This window comes from Gopherus flavomarginatus, chromosome 3 (genome assembly GCF_025201925.1).
Source record: "Gopherus flavomarginatus isolate rGopFla2 chromosome 3, rGopFla2.mat.asm, whole genome shotgun sequence".
NCBI lineage: Eukaryota > Metazoa > Chordata > Testudines > Testudinidae > Gopherus > Gopherus flavomarginatus.
In genome coordinates, this window is record NC_066619.1 from 109454910 (window position 1) to 109475664 (window position 20755).

Sequence of the window (20755 nt, forward strand, 5' to 3'; positions counted from 1 at the left end):
GACACTGCTCACGTAAACTGGGCTCTGGTCGTACCTCTGTAATAAAAGGACACAACCAGTATTTGCAATGGAAATTCACTGAACAAAAGAACCTGCGGATAAACTTCAATATAAATAGCTGGAAGACTATGACTAAGTGTGTATGAGTCTCCTAGGACATGCTGCGTCAGTTAATGATGGTATACAGACTGAGGCCTGGCCTATACTCACAAGGGGTTGCCAGGGCAGCTATATTAGCAAACCTTCTTAGTGGAGGCACAGCTTTATACCAGCTCCCCCCATAACAAGGCTATATTGGCAAAAGTACTTCACTGTACACACATTTATACAGTCAAAGCATTTGCAGCACAGCTGTCAGTTAGGCTGTAGATTTTTTCCACACTGCTCACTGACATAGCTGTGCCAGCAACATTTTTTTAAGTGTAGAGTAGGCCTGAGGCTGGGATCTAGCACTTCCTGGATAAAAATTCAAGGAGTCCTGTGGAAGGTTAGGTGATAAGGGAGCAGCAGTTGCTAACAGGATAACTATTAATCGTGTTCACCATTGCTGGTCTAACGGGTTCTCAGAGGAAGGGTGAGATTTACCTGGGGAAGTTCAACTTCTTCAGTCCTCCTCTCCTCCCACAACAAGGAGGCTTTCGTCCTGATTCCCACTCCCTATGAGGCCACAGTTTCTCTCACGTTCCTCCCCTCCCCCTTCCTATTTAAAATAAATATTTTTTGTCATGCCACTCGTGCTTTGGCTCCCAAGGAGACCCCATATTATTCACTCCTCAGGAGGAAGGGCTGTGTGATGAAGAGTCAAGCATCATCACTTTTTTTAGTGTCCATACACACCACACCAGTCTGAATTTTACTCAGCATTGTTATCCCAATGGCACCACCGCATGCAACATTTCTAGTGTGCTAGTTTTTCTGCATCACTAGAAGAAAATCCATACGAAGGCAATTTGCACTGGGTGCCACACAAAAGTCAGGCTGAAACTGGAGAGATGCCTGCGGACCTTCCTCCTGAAATGGAACAGAAAGGGAAGAAATAAGATGAACTAGTCTAAAAAATACAATGGAAAAGTAAGGGTGCAACAATGGCCTTGTGGTTAAGGTATTGAATGGGGCTTCAGAAAACCTAGGTTCAATTTCTGTCTCTGCCACAGACTTTTTGCATGGACTCTGACAAATTACTTAACCCCCTATGCCTCAGTTCCCCATCTGTAAAATGGGAAGCATAGCAATTCTTTTGTTTATATAGATTGCAAGTGCTTGAGTGTGTGAACTGTCTTTCACTGCTTGTGACACTGGTAACACACTGGTGCCCTGATCTTGGCTGGGGCATCTAGGCATGACCACAACAATAAAAATAATGGTGAGGCATGGTAGTGCCCCAAAATCTGAGCCTGACACTAAGTAGTAGGAGTACAGACTGAAGCCAAAATGCCCTTTTTTATTAAAGCGTGCGGGGGGGGGGAAGGGAAGGAGAGCTACACGGTTTGGGATCCTATGGGTCATCCCCTTGTAAGCTCAGCTGTTTTAAACTGTTTTTCAGCTAGCAATCTAGCTGCACTTTATTGAGGACTTGGACCTTTGCCTTCTGTGAATAAACTTGCTTTTGAAATAAAGCGATGGAGGTTTAAAAAGGCTGTTGTCAGCATATTTCAGTGAGGTCTGAGCAAAGCCCTAGGAGCTAGGAAACCTTGGCTTGTAATCCCACTTCTTACACTGGCTGCCTAATGACAAAGTGAGTCACAGTAATACCTTTCCTCTCTGCAGAAGCAGGGATATTAGTACAGAGGATTCCTCAGTTCCATGGCCAAGGAGCTTCTTAGAAAAAAAACAAAAACCTCTTCTTGCTGTGGAATCAAGAACATAGGAATTGACATATCGGATTGGGACAGTGATAGATGTAATCTCATATCCCATCTGACAGTGGCCAGTAACACTTCCCTTGAAGCAGCTGCAAGAAGCCCTGCCGTAGGTTCAAGTATGGATCAAAATGTAAGCTTTCATTTAATATTGCAGCCCTCATGATAGGCCATACTTGGAAACTTATCGTCAAAGTGTAACCTAACAAAGTGTCACCATCTAGAAACAATAGCTCTAAGGAGGGTTAAATACATCTTCATCTTAATTGGATGTTTATTCAAACGTATTGATGACAACATACATTTTAACATTAACTGTTTCTCTAATGATCACATTAGTAAAGACATCCATCTAAAGTTCTTATCTATAGGGACAGCATAACATAGTGGATATGGGGTGAAGGAGTGAAGCAGCTGATTGCTGTCAAAATTTACTGGGGGAAGAGAAGTGCATACCCCCAAAAGATATTAAGTCACCTCATCCCTTCCCATAATGGAGATAGTTGCAGGAGATATTTCCCCTTCACATTGCCAGAAGACTCAACCACCTTCTGGGAGCCCAAACCCACACTTTCCTTGGTATCAAAAGCCCCAGATACACCCTACTCAGGGGCCAAGACTGCTCCTTCTCCAGCATGTACAGTACAAAGTATATTGCTTTCAATATAAAATTGTATGGCAAGTCACGGAGTATGCAAAACAGGAAACGGAAGCACCACTGCTTATTCTCTACAAGAATTTTTTTATTGCAGTGATCATCAGTGAACTTGCCGAGACTTCTCTTAACAACATTGAAACTGGGCACACTCACCATCTCTCACAGGGCTGCAGACCCACTACTCCTACTCTGTAGCTTGGTTTCCTAGTGTGGCTTCTTCTCAGATGGCTACTGAGGAGCTTCCTCTCACCCAGTCGTCTTAGAACTGGGTTCTAAATCAGGCCAACTACAGGCCCTCGGCCAGCCTCTCTTCCAGCTGGGCCTTTCCCCAAAATCAGCCCTCTCACTTTTAGGTGTGGAAAGTTGGGCAGGCAGATCTTCTCCTGCTAGTATATCCCTTATTATGAGGACAGAGGAAGTATATATGCTGGTCTCCTTCCCAAACCTTATCCCAATTAGCTGGGAGAGTGGGGAGCATTGACTCACCATTCTGAAAGGCTTCTGGTTCCAGATCCTTAAAGAAAGAGTAACCCCCTTCAACCTTCCCAACACTACTTATTCCTAGGAGCACTCCTGCTCTACCAGTATCTCCTATTTCCCTGGGTACTTTCATCACCCAACCTATACACAAAATCTTAAAGGGCCACACCACGGGACAGGGGTGGGCTGACCCCTAGGCTGTACTACCAATAAAGGGACTGATTAACCCGGTCACAAACATGCTGGGGTGTGGGGAGGGAGGAAGACTACTGAGAAAGAATCAGTTGGAAAGTAATTAAATGATGGCATGTCCCTATATCAGAGGAGAGAATTATCACTCTAATGGCAGATGAAAGCCTGCATTGACAGCATAGCAAAGGTCTCTGTTCTCTATCTCCATTATCCAGTTTCCTCGATGAACCACATCACACTTTTATGAGGTGAGGGAAAGAGAACAAAGAAAGCAACAATAAAGTAACAATTGTGTGGACTTCCCTGAATTCTTTATTGTTATCGCCTCTTAAGGTGGTGCATTCTTATTTCCCCTTTCTCTTGTAGTGATGCTGTAGTTTACTCTCTGTGCAGCCACATGCAACATAGTATAAGGCTTCTCTGTGCATGAAGTTATTCAGGAATAGCTATTCCAGAATACCTCCATGGATGGACACTCTTATACGGTATTAAGAGAGTTTTATTCTACGGAAGTGGATTACACTAAACCAGAAAAAGATATTTTTATTCCAGAATAAAAGGGTCCACACAAAGTTATTCTGCAATAGCTATTACACTTTAAATTCATACCCTGTCTTATTCTGGAATAACTTCCATATGTAAACAGGCCCTAAATCAGATTTCAAAAACATGCACCGGTGGCTTGTGGCCTGCAAAACAATGCATTATAACTAGGCAGCATCTTTGTTATGTGGTGCTGTGTGGGAGTGGTGTTCTGCCATTCACATGGCAGAAATATTTACAGTAATGTATTTGGCTAAGAAGGATTTGAGATGACCTTGTTTGTGATAGCCCAGAACACAGGTTGCAAGAGAATGAATCTTTCAAGCTGTACGGTTAACTAACAATTTATGATAAAAGTTCAAAGGGTAACACTGCATAACAAGAACAATAAAAACCCTCTACTGTATCACTGACTCTCCATCTCATTCCAGAATCTTAACTCAAAATATATCTTTTCTCCTTTTGCCTATTACTCTTTAATTGTAGTCACTGGGTTTGCATGAAGTGTAAGGGAAGAATTTAGTCCTGTAAGTCTTACTACTGCATATGGTTTATTTTTGTAGGAGACATGTGTTCTGATCATATTACACACATAAAAACCTCTTAAAAGAACATTATTAAGCTTGCAAAGTCAATCACTAAAAAATTAGGAAACTCCAAAATTAACATACTCTGTATAACCTTAATCTGACCCTCCTGTGCATATATATTATGATATAATCTAATTTCATGATCACATATTATTTGTTTCCACCCAAGTTTGATCCCATCTGCCCCATCTCTTCCCACCTAGCCACATCCTAGGCCTGCCTCTTCCCCAGCCTCAGCTCTTTATCCCAGTCCCTTTTTCCTTGTGTACCTCATTCCAGTCTCCACTCCTCAGGCTTCTCATCCCAGGTCTCCTCATCCGAACTGTCTCTCTCTTCCACTGGCTCCCAGTCCTAATCTTCCTCTCCAGGTTCCTCATCCAATTTCAGTCTCCACCAACCCCCTCCCTGGCTCCTTGTCCAATTTTTTTGCCCAGCCAGTTCACATTCTCCTCCCTTTCCCCGGCTCCTGATCTGATCTCAATGTTTTTTCTCCCCCAGCTGCCTGGTTATTAATCTTTCCCGCACTTCACTCACCAGCTCCCAGTCTTATTTTCCAAGTACATCTCTACCCTGATATAATGCAACCCGATATAACATGAATTCGGCTATAACGCGGTAAAGCAGTGCTTGGGGGGAGCGGGGCTGTGCACTCCAGTGGATCAAAGCAAGATCGATATAACGTGGCTTCACCTATAACGCAGTAAGATATTTTGGCTCCCGAGGACAGCGTTCTATCAAGGTAGAGGTGTAGTTAAATCCTTCCTTGCCAGGTAGCTCCTTGTCTCTGTCTCCTTACTAAGCCAGTCCCAATTTACTCTCTTCCTCCCCTCCCCAACCCCCAAATCCTCCATGCTATCTCAGTGCAGCAGGAGATCATTAAGAGCACAGGAAATGCAGACTCCCTGTTCGCAGTTCCAGTGCCTGGCACAGAGCAGCTGGGAGGAGCCATTAAGGAAAAAGTCTGGCTTTGTCCCAGTAGCTCTCGGCTGGAGCATCCTCAGTTGTTCTGTAGGAGTGGCACATGTACAGTCCAATCACTGGTTGGAGCTGTGAGAGCATCGAGTATGCTCAGTTGCCCTATGGAATGGTGCATGTGCTGTCTAGTCTCCAGTGGGAGAGGCTTGAGCAAACTCAGTGAACACAGAATCTTTGGAGATTTTAGTTACTAAAAATCAAAGAAGTTCTATTAAAAATATGAGCTACACTTTTTCAAAGGCTTAGAACTTGGCCAAGATTGTCATGGGGACAGCAAAAGGCACACCCCAAGCACAAAAGCCACCCCTTGCCAAATTTTGAGTCCCTCCTCCAAAGCATAGGAGCACTACAGAATTTCAAAGAAAAGGTCTCCACCTTTTTTTTTTTTTTTTAACGTGGGCAAAACAATGTATTTTCTTCTACCTTCTCCTGGAAATGGCTGAACCATTTTAGATGAAATTTTCCAGAAAAGTTCAACTTGAGGCAGACACTTGATCTTGAAAATAACAGTCCAAAGGATTAAAGTATCACAAAGTTATAAGCAACTGAAAACAGTATTTTATAATGGGCAACTTTAATAATAGGCATTCCAGCTCCAACAATAATAAAGCCACAGAACAGAAGGAAGCTGAAAAGCCACAACCTGAGCTTAAGGCTAAATAACAAAAAAGCCAACAGCAGAACACTACATTCAAGCTCCTTAACAATGGGGAAGTTCTGATCTGGATCCCAGACTCCACAGTTCAAGTCCATCTTTAGATAATGGATCTGAACCAGAACATTGACTTCAAAGTCTTTGAAGTCTAAGGGAATCCAGATCTATAGCTACATTTCATGGCTTGGTCTTACTTCTGGTATAAATTAATGAGAACTAAGATCGACTGATGAGCTTAATTAAAAAATTCCAAAGTGCTGCACATTTGAGTTTTGTAACTATTAGGCTATAGTCTTCTTGTAAAGTTGTTTTCGTAAATGGGGAATAACTTGTTGATATACTACAGATTATACTGTACCATAACAAAAAGGGAACTGCCTTCTAGTCACCAGCATTTGAACAAAGACCCTGCTTACTTTAACCTGTGCAAAAATATCGGTATTAAATAGAGAAGCAAAATCATAACTACACTAAAGACTAAGCGTTAATGAATTGTAGCTAGTAAAATGTGCATTATATATAGGTCCATAATGTTGATGTTAAGCAACAGAATTGCATGCTAAGTGTATGTATTGTACATGGCAGCTGATATACTATAACTCAAATGTCTAACATATCAAACACCACCTCTGTTTGCTCCTTCCTAATCTGGATAAGCACCCAAAACTTCACATGCATATTCAAGCTCTCCAAATCTACTGAGTCAAATTCACCTCTGGTCTCAATGCCATTAATTGCAGTATAGTTATGCCAGGAATGAATTTGTTCCATAGGTTCTGCAAAATTAGATCGCATGAGAACAAACTGCCATGTAAGACTTCTTACTTTTGACTGGGCTGCAAATACTGATGCTGTTCTGTTATATCTGCTTCCAAAAGTGGCTGAAATATAGAAGTGCAGCAGTGTGAAAAATGGAAAAACAACAAGGAACAGAAAAAGCTAACAAACGTTTTCCAAACTCCAATGAAAATTTTTTTCCCACAAGTTTGTGGGGAAGACTTGGCTTGGTTCTTATTTCATCAAGCCCAGTTCACTCATCCCTAGGAATTTAATGCTCTCTTCCCTTACTTATTTCAATGGCTGCTCCATCATTCTATCTTGCCACAAAGCAGTTTCCGTCTGTAACTGGATGATGAGCTGCACAGTTTTGGCTGAGGATGCTGTCATTGGAATGTGCTAAGTGGGCCAAAAGGGTGTTTTGATGCTACGACTGATACTCCTCTTGGCTTCCTTGTGAGCCGAATTATATTACACCTTTGGAGCACGGATTAATCTTGTGTAGATCTCAATCTTATTCCAGATCCCAGGCCTGCTCACAGAAATTTCCAGCCATCTGGTTGACTCATTGTTCCTCATGTTTGGAAGCAGTTTACATATGCAATAGATATATTTATGCAAATAAAACCCCCTGTGATGTTTTATCATTCAGAGCTTAATAAGCTTATGTATTTCTGTGGCTAATTTGTGTCAGTTAGGCACCAGCTCACATTGTGGACAAAACTTCCAGAGCTTCTCAGCGTGCAGAGTCCTGGAACTATGCCCATGGCACTACACTTTTGGAGGTTAGAGACTGTGCTCCCACCAATGTCTAGCCAGCTTCTTTGGCTAGAGTGGCGGAGATTGAGACCATAGGAACCACATGTAGTGACCAGGCACAATCTGGCCTATTGGGTTACAGAAGTGTAAGGATATGCACAGTGGGCTAGATTCATAAGAGAATTTATGCACCTAATTGTTACTGTGGGCACCTAAATCCCAGACTCAGACCCCACTGGGATTCACAAAATCCCCACTCAACCACTGTCAAACTCTATAGTTGCCTAAGGTCATTCAGTGCCTTAAATTTTGCAGTAAAAGTTCTTTAGGCTCCTATTTTTCTGCCTCTGTGCATGTGCACTACAGCCATATACCAGTCATCCAGACACCTACCAGATCAGGCCCCTATAGGCAAGTTTCTACAAAAGAGCTGTGGTGGGTGGTTGGGGGAGGACGACAGCTTCCTTCACAAATTATAGCATAAGTAGTTAGAGTATGCACCTGGGCTGTGGGAGACCCCTGGTTCAAGTCCCATCTCTATCTGACAGGGCAAAGGGATTTGAACTGTGATCTGCCACCTGGAGGGTGGCTCTGGATGGTGCTCCAACTGGGCTGTGGGGCTACCTCAGTTTCTCCTGTTGACTGCATTCTACTGTGCATAAAAAATTAAAATAATCATTGGGTCAGAGAGAGAGAATGAGAATGACTGTAGCTTCAAGCTTAGGGCACACATTTGGAAGTGGCAAATCCTAGTCTGAATCTCTTCTCCCCCGTTATCTGGACTGGGGACCTGAACCATGGTCTTTCACATTCCAGGTGAGTATCTTAACTACGAGGCTAAACTTTTGAGGATCATCCCCCCCACCCCTAGCTTCTTGCTAAAACAGCATAGGCAACTAATCCCAAGAGATGGATTTCAGTTGAGAATCCCACACAGAGGGAGGCACCCCCCTCCATCCCAGACTTCAGTTAGAGATGGAAACTACTTTAGGGCAAGACAGAATTATGGTACAGCCTCTGAATTAAGTAAGGGAAGAGAGGATTAAACTCTTCGCAATGAGTGAACTGGGCCTGAGAAGCAAATTGGTTGCCTCCATTTTCTACCTTGACAATAGAATTGCACAAAGCACTGTCGAGTTTTGTGGTAAAACTGTGCTTGATGACCTAAGGCCAACATACCTGGGTATCATTCTTGACCTCACATTGACCTTTCATGACCATCTCAAGCCTCTACAGTGAAGACTCACATCAACATTGTTCAAGAATTAGTGGGAAGAAGTTGGGGATCAACTGCCCCACTGCTACAACAATCCACCTTGGCCCTGCGGTACTCAATTGCAGAGTACTGTGCCCCGATGTGGACAAGAAGCTCTCATACCCAACTCTTGGGTAGGCAGCTAAATCAGACCATGCAAATCATCACAAGAACTTTAAAATCAATACCTCTAAAGTGTCTTTCTGTATTAATAAATATCGAACCTTCAGCTATCCATTAAGATATAGCCACAGTGTGAGAACTTAAGTGTGCGAAGGACTAACCAGAACTTCCTATCTGGCAGGTAACATACCCCATAGCATGGTTAACATACCCCAACAATGCCTGAAATTGAGAAAACCCACTATGGACCACACATGACCACCCCATGTCTATGGATCTGGCCAGGGAATGGCAAGTGTCTGGATCTCATTTACTGTTCCAAACAAGCACATTCTTTCTGATCCAACAAGCCACTCTCCCGGTTTCAACCTTCCACACAGACCTTGGACTGCATTAAACCGCATCCAAAAAAACCATGGAAGATGTGGCTACTTGATGCACAAGTGGAAAATCAAAGAATCGCCTAGTGCAACTCTGGTGAGAACATCCAAACCATCGAACATCATAACTCAGTGCCCCAAGTATGGATTCAAAGGTAAATTGGATGATATCCACAGCATCGCAGAGGAGGCCTGGAAATGGCTTATGGACCTACAACTGCATCTCTAGAATTTTGCTCTGAAGATGCCATACACACAAGACAGGGAGACCTATCTCCGTGGGAAGAGTGAGGCTTAGCACACATCCCTTGGCTTGGCATCTGCAACTGGCAAGTTTAGGTGAGGAGCAGCCTAATGTGCTGTCTTTTGTGAACCCATCTCTCCTCATTCAATGGGTAGGGAGCCCAGGTGCTGAACTCAGGTTTTGTGAATCCCAGTGATTTTCTAGCCACCTAAAATATTGTCATGGTGACACTGAGTATTGCCACGTCTAAGTTTCTTTGTGAATCTAGTGCTATATGCCTTTAGCCTTCATTTTAAGGGCTGGATAGAAATGCTTTGCTAAGGCTGTCTCTGGGGATGCAGTATGTGTACTTCGGAGTGGGTAGCAAACTAGTAAAATTCACTCTGAAGTAAGAGATGAAGAAAGAAGGCCTGGGAAGTGAGATAATTAATGCATAGAATGGCCACAATAATAGCACATACAACAATGCCAATCCAGAGTAGTGTATGATACCATTTATTGCACTGATTCATAATGAACTCATGACTTACTTTTAAAGTCATTCAAGTTTCTTCTGGTTAAGCTTGTCTGGACAGAGGAGACTTTCTGGCTTTGTAAGCCAATTGTGATTCATTACTCACTGGCACCATAAAAGGAATTCAGCATTCCTGAAACTTTTGCATCACATGAAAGTGAGTAACGTGAAAGGGTATATTTTTAGTTACAGTTACAGCACAGGAATCAAACTGCACATTCTCATTTTTTTGCTATCCCAGCATTGTAGGTGTGATATTTATTTCACGATAGTATCACATTAAAAAAAATGCAAAGGAAGAGGATACATTCTGCTGAAAGATAGCCCTTGCTCCACAATACATCAAAGTACTTGTAGTCATCAACACTGAAGAATATTAGCATCAATCTGTTTTAGATTTCATAATAAAACCCAGTTTGGCTACATTGCTATTTGTAGTTATCATCAAGGCATGTCATTTGCAGTTATCTCAAAAAGATATCCCAGAGTTAGTTGTTGGTTCCCTTTACATGTAGTAGTTATTGAGGGACAAGTCCTCTGGCCTATGCAAGGACCATGGAAAGTTCTGAGTGTAGCGGAACCATCATGACTCCTCTTTGCAAGGAAGGTCAGGGTTCAGAGTACATGGTGCCTCTGGACCAGGTGCCACAGGCCACGCTTTGGCAGTAGGGTAGGTGGTATGAACTAGCAGAGGAGAATGGCATGGCAAATGGGATCAATGATTTCATGGGACCACCTGGTGGTGATAGAGAGATGTGGGAGTGGTGATGGGTGGGACACAGAGACCACAAAAGACAAACTACAGTGTCTCCTCTGCCATGCTGCAGCCTGGTGGTGGTGGTGGGGTGGGGGGGTTGGCCCCTATCATCCATGACAAAGCACCCATGTTGCAAAATGCACTTTTACTTGGTCTTTGCTTTGGGGACAATATTTGTCCCTTAACAATGCAGAGGTGTTTAGACTTTCCAAAAGCTGCATGTTTGTGTGTTGAGCCAATCATATTCTTGTTATAAATTTTAATGGGGAAATAATGTATACAGTTATTTTTGTTCCTTTTAGATTTAATTTCAGGAACTTGAATACAACTACACAGGCAAGAAACAGTTTAGGAGATTGACCTGAAAAAAGGAGCATTTATGTCCTTACACATCTATGTTATACCATTATTCCACAGGGCAAAGCTTAAAGAATCCTTTCATATTAACTAACAGCAGAGCTTATGACATTTCAGAAGGTAGCTGTACATCCTCTTTCAAATGTCTTCCTAAATCTAAAAATAACTCCTGTATTTTATTCACTTGCGTTATTGTCATAGCATTCTTTCTCAAATTTGAACCTTAGAGTCCAGGAATGAGATACTAGCATGAATTTCCCTAAGCTTAATTACCAGCTTAGATCTGATAGGCTGCCACCACCCAAAAATATAGTGTTTTGGGGCACTCTGACCTCCTCAACCTTCCCTGGGGACCCCAAGAACCCAGATCCCTTGGGTTCTTAAAACAAGGAGAAATAAACCATTCCCCCACCTTTCCCCCTCCCAGAACTTCCCTCCCTGGGCTATCCTGAGATACTGATCTAACCTCTTAAATCACCATACAGAGAAGCATCTCCCTTCCCTTCCACAAAGAGGCAAACAGATTCAAGGAAAACAGAGAGAGATTTTATCACTCCCTCCTCCCGTCTCCCCCACCCGTCCTGGTGAGTTATCCCAATCCCCTGGAATAACACAAGGGAAACAAAAAAAAAAAAAAATCAATTAGGTTCTCTAAAAAGAAATCTTTTAATAAAAGAAAGGAAAAAGTAAAGAATTATCTCTGTAACTTCAAGATGTAAATATTACAGGGTTTTATAGCTTACAGACACCAGAAAGAGACCTTCCCCCCAGTACCAATACAAATCAAAATATTCCCAGCAACTACACATAAAAGTTAATCAGCCAGATCCACAAATGCAAATAGTGTAAAACAATTAAAAAGCCTAAACAGCTTGTTTTACTTACTATATGAAAAGAAACTTAGAGAGCCTGTAGTAATGTCTGGTTTCTCTCAGACCCTCCGAGAGAAGAACAAAGAACTCACACAAAATCTTCCCTCCACCCAGCTTTGAAAGTATCTTGTCTCCTGATTGGTCCTCTGGTCAGGTGTCCAGTTCCCTGTGTGTAACCCTTTTCAGGTATAAGAGACATTAACCCTTAACACTCTGTTTATGACAGTTATAAATGCAAATGAATGAAGGGAGCTGCTATATTTTTTCTTTATGACCATGGGTCAGGTTCATCCTTGGTTAACTCCACTAAATTCAGCTACCAGAGAGCAACATACCTACATACACAAGAGCAGATCTGGTGCTCTGTCCAGCCAAGGGCAGAAATACACATATGAGCAATGACCAGTACATTGCAATAGTGTTTTGAACAGGATTTCATTCAAAGATTTGTGTCACAAGTTTCCCTTACATTAACAACATCATGTTCTATGTACAGTACAGCCAAGGATTTTCAATTTACTAGCAGGAAAACAGTTTTGTTTTCGAAGCTGGGAAAGCAATGCTCACCCATAACATAGCTACTAGCTCTTAAATCAGCCCCGAAGAGCGTGCTGTGAATAAACTTGTATGACAGACAGGACACAGGTGGGTATCATTGGCGCTGGCCTCCACTGAGTGTAGGACGGACTCTAATGACTCCAGCAGGGTCTCCAAAATTCAAAGCACAAGACTTCTGGGCTCTCCTGAACAAGGAGCGCACATTCACTGTTACAACTCTTGAGAGGATATAGTGCTTCTCTCCATGGACCTCCATTTCTGCTGCCTGGGGGAGGAAAGGGAAGTGTCTGTATGTGCAGAGGTCATGACTTTGCTCTGCTTTTTGTCCTATTGTTAAAAGGTTTGACTTGCTCTTAAAGAAAGTGGTGCCTTGCAACCTCTAATCCCTTTCCCCCTGCCCACCAGCTAAATCTTCAATAGCTTTTGTTCATTCAACAAAGGATACAAAGTAGAATGTTTACTCACTACAGTAGCAGAATTGCACAGACAGGCCTAACCATGTCGCAATTGAGGTGGGATGTGTGTATACCTCTTTACTGATGTAAAGTGTTGCCATCTATCTTGTGGTACTGTGAGAGTGGTGTTGAAGGCTGTTCCTGTTCATTATAGAAGGTGAACTGTATTATCAGAGCTGCCAGGTGGGGAAGGTTCATTTATACAGACAGCTTTGATATTTTTAAAAGGAATATAAAAATAAAATGTTTAATTATTGCCAGAAACGCCTTCCCTCCCCAGCATAATTATTTTTAGTGCTGAGAAGAATAGAAATACCTTCACGTTTTAAATATCTCTACATCCTTCAGACCATTAAAATGGATTTTAATTGGAAAATATTACAGATGGAACAAGACAATGGAATGGATCATCCTTTAAAAAAAAAGAAAAACTACACCACCAAAAACAATTGTATGCTCACTAACAAATTTATAAGCCAGGGTGCAGTAGGCATTTTCTCACTAATTGAGGCAAGTACCGCATTTTGGCTGAGGTAATGTGTGTTTTTAGCCTAGTTGCACAACATTTTACAAAGCAGTAAAGTTAGGTTAGTATGGATAAATAAAATAATATGGGCACAATCCAGAGCCCATAGAAGTCAATAGAAATATGCTCATTAACAAAGGATGTTCAATTTGGTCCAAAACATGGATCTAATTCTGAAGGTTATTACTCTGTCAACACGAATAGTGAGAACACTGTCACTGTTATGACACCTCCAATGAAACTAATGCCTATCGGCCACAGGCTGCATTTAGGGCTGTAGCTTTTGAGGAATGGTGTTAGGATTAGGACCAAACCCTAGCCTCAGGCCTCCCTGGGTGGTCCCAACCCTAACCTCAATCCTAATCTTTGCCCAAGGACCTCTGCAAATGTTACCACAAATTGTAGCCTAGGGCCTTCTGCCGATGCAAACCCTAACCCCAGGTAAGAAAGCTAATGTTACACCTATATTGTAAAAAGGGCATGTGACCCAGCTAATGTTAGGCCTGTCAGCCTGACATTGATCCTGAGCAAAACTAATGGAATGGTTGATACATGACTTGACTAATAATTAAAGGAGAATAATGTAATTGATTCCATAAACACATGTTGATAGGTAAGTAGAGCCTGTAAAAGGATCTTTTTGTTGGGTTACAAATTTGATTGATAAAGGCAATAGTGTTGATTAATACATTTTGACTTCAGGAAGGTATTTAACTTAGTTTCACTCAACAATTTGATTAAAAGTATAAAAAATTAACATGGCACACCTTATATGGATTAAAAATTAGCTGGCTAATTGACAGGTCTCAACATGTAATTATAAATTGGGAATAGTCACTGAAATACAACAGCTCTATTGGGGTCCTGCAGGGTTTGTTTCTGGCTCTGTTAGCGAACATTTTTATCAATGAGCTGAAATAAAACAAAATCACTACTGATAAAGTTCACAGATTACAAAGATTGGGGTAGTGGTAAATAATGAAGAGGACAGGTCACTGATACAAAATGATCTGGATCATTCAGTAAGCTGGATTCAAGCAAAAAAATACTTGTTTTTAATACTGCTAAATGTAAATGTATATATACCTTGGGGAAAAAAATGTGTAATCCATTATATACCCCTTTTGACCAGTACAGTCCTGTTTTCAGATGTTTTAGTGTCCTGTGAATTTCCTTCAAACCACCCAGGAAAAAAAAATCTGTTTTTCATGTCATTATTCAAAACTTATTTTTTTGTAGTAACTACAAATGGTTCTGTGGAAGGTTGGACTAGCACGCTCCCTTATAGCAGAGTATGGCATAGCAGGCTCTTTTACTCTAGCACACCCAGCTCACAGTTACTCTTGTCCTGTGGAGCATTGCCTCTTCATGCCTGTCAGTCCTCCAGCCAGGTCATGTTTTAGTTTATCTCTTCCAGGGTAAGAATCGCAACCAAAAATCCCTATTCTTACATTCAGTCTTTGGCCATCAACTCTGGGTTCTATGGTCCTTACACTCCTTTGCTCAGGGCTTTCAGTTATCCTAGTCCCCTTCTGAGAAGCCTCACACCACCCCTCAGCAGCTAGTAGTGGAACTCCAGCCCTCTCATTGCACCAGGTTCCACTCCAGTCTAGGGATACAGTAACCAGCAGCCACAGTCTGCTCCCTCAGACTCCTGGCTGTCAACTCCCTAGACTTCTTCCTACTACAGCCTTTTTTCAGACCACCCCCAACCTCACATTTCGCCAGATTCCTGTAATAAGCAACACTACTCAGAGCTTCTCCCTAGTGCCTGCTTTAGCATGTTCAGTCACCATAACTCCCTGTGTTAACTCCTACCAGTTCATTCACTCCCCACTACTAAGAGAGTGACTACTAAATTCTTCCATCTTTCCCTAGAGCACTCTCTGCTCCACACTGCCTGCCTTTATAGCACCATCTAGTTCATCTCTGCCTGTGCTTAATCTTTAATTAGGCCTGCATCACCCTCCAGGTGCAATGGTTATTATCTCTCAGGGACCAGGCCACGTTAACCCTCTTAGAGCCAGGAGGAGGTTTACATCTCATCACAGTTTGTTTGAAATATATTGCTACACTGAATAGAATTTGCTCTGTATTAACCAGGAGGAAACAGTGCTGTTGCTGCAGTGGAATGAATATATTCAGTGTAATGAACCATGTTTGGAGTGAAGAGAAACATAGAATGAGTGTAGACTCTATCAAAGCTGTTCTTTTGCTCAAGGTGAACATAACTATAGTGTTTCATGACATTCATTCAGAACACTAAATTATTGGAAAAATCCTCCATTCAGACTGACTCTGTTGAGTCAGAAGCTGGCAATATTTCCTTTTTTAAAAAACATGCAGCCTTGTCTGTTCTATGACTATTTTGTGGCTTTTAAGGGAGTGACATCATATTTGAAAATATGGTCATCTTAGAAGTACAAAATCTTCCTCTCTAAAAGAGGTGCAGGTTCAGAAGCAGATTTAATGTGGATTGAAAATGTATTAATTTAAGCATAGAGACTCATTCAAATATCTGCATTTGTGGAGGGAAAGATTCTCTGTACAGTAGCTCCTCCCTCGCCCACCCCTAATACCACTTCCCCAAAATTAATCTCTACAATGAACCCATAGAGGGACTTCGCTGGGGTTCTCAAGAAGGGGGATGCTGTCAAAAAGTTTAGGTTCAGATTATACCTCCTTTAAAACTCCTGTTATTTGGTGATTGATAATATCCTCACTCTTGTTTTCTTGGACATGCTATCTGTACCTGGGAAATTAAAACAGCAACAAAGCAATAACATATCTTTACATAGGACCTGAAGTATTTGTGCTCTGCTTCTGTGGAGGCAGCACAAATTAGTTGAGAAAACAAACCTCTTAGCGTTGGTGCACAAGCAATTGAAAGGGGTGAGGAAGGACAAAATTTCATTGTTTCAAACACGGGCATTTACAAAATGCAATAAGTACATACAATAAATACACACAAAAATTGTTGTAAAATAGTATAATCTTTGGGCATTGGGTGCATGTTTAGATATAGGAGTAACGGTCTGAAATACTGCCATCTTGTGGTAGTTGGGGTTATGACATTTATCTGAACAGATACCTGAATAAATAAAGGATTTGAGCCTTCATGGTGTTGAGTGCCCTCAAACCCCATTGATATCATTAGGAGTTAAGGGCACTCAGAACCTCTAATGAGAGCTCAGTCCCTTACAGAATGAAGACCAAAAAGCAGATGCAGCCTTAGAATGATGTGGGTGTCATCTTGAGTTCTCTGGACTTTCTTGAACAGTTATGGATCAAAGCGTACCGACATTGCCTTGCCCTCTCATTTTCATAGCTTTTCCCTGAGATTTTAGAAAAGAGAGGGAAGAGGTCATTAAATCTTGCTTGTGTGTGTGAACATTTAGTATATGTTTGAAAACATTTCAGAAAAGACAGCAACATTTTTTATCTGCAGGCGGGGATGCTCAAACAATTAAAGGGGGCTTGCCATGGTATGGATATTTTGGAAAAAAGCTCTTTTTTGAGAGATTACCTCCTAAAAGAAACAAGACAAATGAATGCAGAGATATTGAGGATTGGGTAGTTTGAATCAGAGAGCCAACAAAATATGGAAGAAGGTAAGGGCCACGTAAGAGCTGGGTCACATCTGGTATTTTCCAAATTTTCTGCAAAAGAAATAAAAATCAATTTGGGGGTTTCCATCTTTCCCATTTTTGCTTTCCTTCCCCCTTTTCCTTTTCTAACTTCCACTAGCAAAAGTTAAGTTTAAGTTTTTTTAATGCAAACTAAAAACATTCTGTCAAATGAAAATTTTCAAGGGAAAATCTTTGTTATTATGAAAAAACATTTTTGTCAGAAAAATGGTTTTATAAAAACTTTCCACAAAGTGTAGGTGAAATTCATCCCGTGCAGAGGGCATGCATGAAGCCCATGCAATCAATAATATAAGGCCTTTTAAAATTATCTTCCAAGTACTCAAGTGGAGATAAGACTTTGGGCTTTCCTTCTGCATAGGGGGGAATGTTGCCTGATTGAAGAACTAGCAATAATTAACTTAATGATTTTACCTCCTTTTCCTGATAGTAGAGTGTCTGCAAGCATATCCTTATTTCTCAGAATTTATTTATTATTCAAATTTATTTGGCTAATATCTTTCTCACAGTTTTCAGTGTATAGACTTGTCACATGTATTTTAAAACCAAGCAGTGTTGCTTGCTTCTGGTTGGTCAGATCAGTTACATGGCACTGTTTGTGTTCCCTTATCAGGCAAGATTGTGGCCAGCTGGTACATGCATACTTAAAGGTGTCTTCTATTCCTATGCCCCTATAGAGGGCTGTAACCACCAAGACTCTATAAAAGCCATTGCACTTCCCCAAAGTCAGCTTGTGGTTGTGCCCTCACACCTGCCAGCCTTTCCAAAAGGGTCTAGGAAGAAGCTGTGCCATGGTCCTATCTCCTCTCATCTCTGGCTAGCACAGCTTACTGGCCTCAGAAAGGACCACATGCTGCGCCTTCTTAAGTAGTATCTGTGCTCCATAGGAGCTCTGGGATGCAGAATGTAGCCACGAAAGCACAGCACAGCCCATAGAAACTGGACTTCCTTGTAGTCATTCCATGTAGCCAGTGGTGTAACTGAGAACAAATTTTGGACCTATCTTTACATATATTCATAAGTGACTTTGCTCCTTTACATTCATTTTAATTCAATCTCATGACTGATATGACATGGGCTTTATACCTTCTACTATTGCACTGACATCTAGAAAGTAAAAGCCACAGTGAACATTTACGCCTACTGATTTCCTCTCCATTTTTCCATAGTGGTTCTCAGTCATTAACATTTTCTACCAGAAGGACACCTTAATGTCCATGAAAATGTAAATGAATAAACCTAAGAAAGCAAATAATTGCCATGAAAAGAAATTTGTAGAAGGAGTTAAAGTGATAGCTCTGTAACACTCATTGGATTAATGATAGCATGTGTGAATAAAACTCTTTATTCAGAAAATATGAATGAAACAAACATGGTTAAATCTGTTTTCTGAATTTCTATTTGTAATTTTAGCCTGCAGCAACATCTCCTGATGTTTCAGTTAACAAATATCTACTGCACAGTTATGATTTGTATAATGCTTTGAGCTTTCTTTATTCCTTTCCTTGGTTTTAGTCTTACTTTTGGCTCAAGAATGATTCCTCAATGGTATAGGTTTGTCCCTCACAATCCCTGTGCAAAGGGCAGAACGGGGTAGGCTGGGAGCAGAAAGAAGTATGTCCAGAACATACTGTGTTCCAACTACTGTGTGTGGCTAAGTGACTCTCCAGGGAGCCTCACAGGCTGTGTAATTTAAAACAGTCCCTGGGTTGCTGTACACCTGGCTGTCTTCAAATGTCTGGAAGCTTAAACCAAACCGCCCATATCAAACCTCAGCAAGAGCCCAAATTCAAGACCTGGTTCCCTAGTTTCTGATAGAATTAAACAGAATGTCTTGGATATCCAGCCACTTCATCCTAGTTGTCTGTAATGTCGAACATCTTAATTCTTAATATATAGAAGTAGTAATGTTTTACCCAGAAGATGCTGCTGTTGCTACTATAGCTGCTGATTTATCTTCTGATGCTGCTAAGTGGAAGTATTAGAAGCTACAACATTAATAAGAAAACTTCAGATGATAAATCTCTAATATCAGGACCTAGCAGCCCGGTGTCTCCTTCTGATTCTTACATGCTGGGATAAAAAGAAAGCATTACACTAATTTACTACCTCTTACTATTTAATGTATTTAAAACCAAGTTTAAGATTTTATTTTTGCTATCCCTATTAAATTAATTTTCTTTACATTGGTGGACTGGTGATTACAGATGAAACAGGATCTTAAAGGAATATTTACTACACATTTTAAGATATTTATTACTGGTTTAAGGAATTCTAGTTTTTAATAAACAAAGAACATATGAACCAGAATAAACAATTTATCATACAAACAGTGCCCCCAGAAAGAAAAAAGAATCACTGAACAATAGGATTGGAAATCCAGCAATGCAAATTAGAAAGCCCTTTTCCTCTTCTCAGAATGAAAAATTATATTCCCTCTGTCTGAAAGTTGAAAAAACTTCAGTAGATAATTAAAGAGGAAATAAACTGCACACCACCTGAACATATTCCATGATTCATTGTGTTAGAAGAAAACAAGCTGAAATGTGCTCAAAAATGCCATCTTGTGGTAATAAGTTAAATATAGATATAATTATGTAATGACAGCTTAAATCTAAAAATGATTGAAGGAACAGTTATCTGAGATACCCGATACCAAACTGTTGATATGTGTATCAACTTGATTGTTAAGGAGGTCAGTTCAGGAGCAAAATGAAATGGGAATTATATTATTTGAAAGATGTTACTTCTCTGTTTTATGTTCACTCAAATTATACAATTAATTTCTCTTTTGAACAAAACATATGACTCCTCTGTGTGTGTTTTGGCAGAGGAGGGGATTTCTGTATAATAAAGAAAAATATTTAGTAAAGGCTATTAGAGTTTTGTGCTCCATTTGAAATAAACATCTTGACTATAGGCTCATGAAGCCCACTAGTCATTAATCATATGATCTTATTGTTATCTTCCTTTCTTTTCAATTTGTTGCACTCTCTTCTGTGCCTTGTCTTTAATTATACTGCAAACTCTCTGTGGCAATCATATCTGCTTATATGCTTGTACAGCCCCTTGAATAATGGAGTTAGCATTCTCTCTGGAAGCCTTGGGTGCTACTGTAACATAAACAAACATTTTCTTTCTGCATTTGCCTTTAGAAAATAAAATGTAGTTTCTATTTTTGTTGGTTCAACTCAAACTAAACAGCTGTCATTAAAGCTTTTTATTCTATGAAGTTTTTCCCATGCAGTGCCTGATACTACAATCAGAACAGAGTGGTAAATTTCATCCCCAGAACTTCATTCTGCTTTTAAATTGTCTTAAAATAAGGATAAGCTTCATGCAATGAAAAAATCACGACTTACAAAAATCAGTGTTATAACAGGAAATGCAGAATACTTATAACAGGAGTTACAGCAATAGTATGATTGGTACATGGAGCAATAAGACTAGAGGATGATGTGTTTCATTCAGATGATGCTTGTTTACTTCACAGAAAATAAGATTGATATTTCCATTATTATGTATATAGCAAAGATGAATGAACTAATTCAGATGAAGAAAGAATATTCTTTACTAAGT